Source organism: Schistocerca piceifrons, chromosome 10 (assembly GCF_021461385.2).
Source record: "Schistocerca piceifrons isolate TAMUIC-IGC-003096 chromosome 10, iqSchPice1.1, whole genome shotgun sequence".
Classification (NCBI taxonomy): Eukaryota; Metazoa; Arthropoda; class Insecta; order Orthoptera; family Acrididae; genus Schistocerca; species Schistocerca piceifrons.
Genome location: NC_060147.1, coordinates 130,420,114 through 130,423,309, shown reverse-complemented (window position 1 = coordinate 130,423,309; position 3,196 = coordinate 130,420,114).

The following is a 3,196-nucleotide window of genomic DNA, read 5'->3' as shown; positions in this document are numbered from 1 at the left end:
CTAGTATTGTAGTTATGCACACTGCTATTACTTTTGAATTGGGTTTGGTTGTTAATAACAAATTTCATAAGAGTCACAAACAAACACAAACATACACACAAAATTCAAGCTTTCACAACAAACTGTTGCCTCATCAGGAAAGAGGGAAGGAGAGGGGAAGACGAAAGGAAGTGGGTTTTAAGGGAGAGGGTAAGGAGTCATTCCAATCCCGGGAGCGGAAAGACTTACCTTAGGGGGAAAAAAGGACAGGTGTACACTCGCACACACGCACATATCCATCCACACATACAGACACAAGCAGACTATGTCTGTGTGTATGTTTGTGTGTCTATCGACCTGCCAGCGCTTTCGTTCGGTAAGTCACCTCATCTTTGTTTTTATATATAATTTTTCCCACGTGGAATGTTTCCCTCTATTAAATAAATTTCATAAGAGAGTATATATACTGAGAAGCTACTGTGAATATCACTAGATCCTTAAATAAATGTCTGCAGGATGATCTTGGGTGGACTCCAGCTATTATTCTGATTACACGCTTTTGTGCAATAAATACTTTATTCCTCAGTGATGAATTCCCCCAAAATATGATGCCATATGAAAGCAATGAGTGAAAATAGGCGTAGTAAGCTAATTTACTAAGATGTTTATCACCAGACTATGTCTGCTTGTGTCTGTATGTGTGGATGGATATGTGCGTGTGTGCGAGTGTATACCTGTCCTTTTTTCCCCCTAAGGTAAGTCTTTCCGCTCCCGGGATTGGAATGACTCCTTACCCTCTCCCTTAAAACCCACTTCCTTTCGTCTTCCCCTCTCCTTCCCTCTTTCCTGATGAGGCAACAGTTTGTTGCGAAAGCTTGAATTTTGTGTGTATGTTTGTGTTTGTTTGTGTGTCTATCAACCTGCCAGCGCTTTCGTTCGGTAAGTCACCTCATCTTTGTTTTTATATATAATTTTTCCCACGTGGAATGTTTCCCTCTATTAAATAAATTTCATAAGAGAGTATATATACTGAGAAGCTACTGTGAATATCCCTAGATCCTTAAATAAATGTCTGCAGGATGATCTTGGGTGGACTCCAGCTATTATTCTGATTACACGCTTTTGTGCAATAAATACTTTATTCCTCAGTGATGAATTCCCCCAAAATATGATGCCATATGAAAGCAATGAGTGAAAATAGGCGTAGTAAGCTAATTTACTAAGATGTTTATCACCAAAATTTGCAATGACCCTTATTGCATAAGTAGCTGAACTCAAACGTTTCAGCAGATCATCAATGTGTTTCTTCCAATTTAATCTCTCATCAATGGACACACCTAAAAATTTGGAATATTCTACCTTAGGTATATGCTTCTGATTAAGGTCTATATTTATTAATGGCCTCATACCATTCCCTGTACGGAACTGTATGTACTGTGTCTTATCAAAATTCAGTGAGAGTCCGTTTACAAGGAACCACTTAGTAATTTCCTGAAAGACAATATTGACAATTTCTTCAGTTAATTCTTGTTTGTCAGGTGTGATTACTATACTTGTATCATCAGCAAAGAGAACTAACTTTGCCTCTTCATGAATATAGAATGGCAAGTCATTAATATATAATAAGAACAACAAAGGACCCAAGACTGCCCCTTGTGGAACCCCATTCTTGATAGTTCCCCAGTTTGAAGAATGTGCTGATCTTTGCATGTTACGAGAACTACTTACTTCAACTTTCTGCACTCTTCCAGTTAGGTATGAATTAAACTATTTGTGCACTGTCCCACTCATGCCACAATACTTGAGCTTGTCTAGCAGAATTTCATGATTTACACAATCAAAAGCCTTTGAGAGATCACAAAAAATCCCAATGGGTGGTGTTCGGTTATTCAGATCATTCAAAATTTGACTGGTGAAACCATATATGGCATTTTCTGTTGAAAAACCTTTCTGGAAACCAAACTGACATTTTGTTAGTACTTCATTTTTACAGATATGTGAAGCTACTCTTGAATACATTACTTTCTCAAAAATTTTGGATAAAGCTGTTAGAAGGGAGATTGGATGGTAATTGTTGACATCAGATCTATCCCCCTTTTTATGCAAAGGTATAACAATAGCATATTTCAGTCTATCAGGGAAAATGCCCTGTTCCAGAGAGCTATTACACAGGTGGCTGAGAATCTTACTTATCTGTTGAGAACAAGCTTTTAGTATTTTGCTGGAAATGCCATCAATTCCATGTGAGTTTTTGCTTTTAAGCAAGTTTATTATTTTCCTAATTTCAGAGGGAGAAGTAGGTGAGATTTCAATTGTATCAAATTGCATAGGTATGGCCTCTTCCATTAACAGCCTAGCATCTTCTAATGAACACCTGGATCCTACTATATCCACAACATTTAGAAAATGATTATTAAAAATATTTTCAACTTCTGACTTTTTGTTCGTAAAGTTTTCATTCAATTTGATGGTAATACTGTCTTCCTCTGCTCTTGGTTGACCTGTTTCTCTTTTAATAATATTTCAAATTGTTTTAATTTTATTATCAGAGTTGCTGATTTCAGACATGATACACATACTCCTGGATTTTTAATAACTTTTTTTAATATAACACAGTAGTTTTTATAATTTTTGATAGTTTCTGGGTCACTACTCTTTCTTGCTGTCAGATACATTTCCCTTTTCCGGTTACAAGATATTTTTATACCCTTAGTAAGCCATGGTTTGTTACAAGGTTTCTTACGAGTATATTTAACTATTTTCTTGGGGAAGCAGTTTTCAAATGCATTTACAAAAATGTCATGAAAAAAATTATATTTTAAATTGGCATCAGGTTCACGGTACACCTCATCCCAGTCTAACTGCTGTAGGCTTTCCCTGAAATTTGCAATTGTTAAATCGTTGACTGAACGTACTACTTTGGAGGACTGTTTAGTATTGCTGAATGGAGCTATGTCATATATTGTAACTAGCTGTGCACCATGATCAGAAAGACCATTCTCAACAGGCTGAGCATTTATCTGGTTAAACTTACTTTGGTCTATAAAGAAGTTATCTATCAGTGAGCTGCTATCCTTTACCACCCAAGTAGGAAAATCAATAACGGGTGTCAAATTGAAAGAACCGAGTAATACTTCAAGGTCATTTTTCCTATTACCCTCTTTCAGAGAATCTACATTGAAGTCCCCACAAATAATAATTTGCTTCCCCCTGTCTG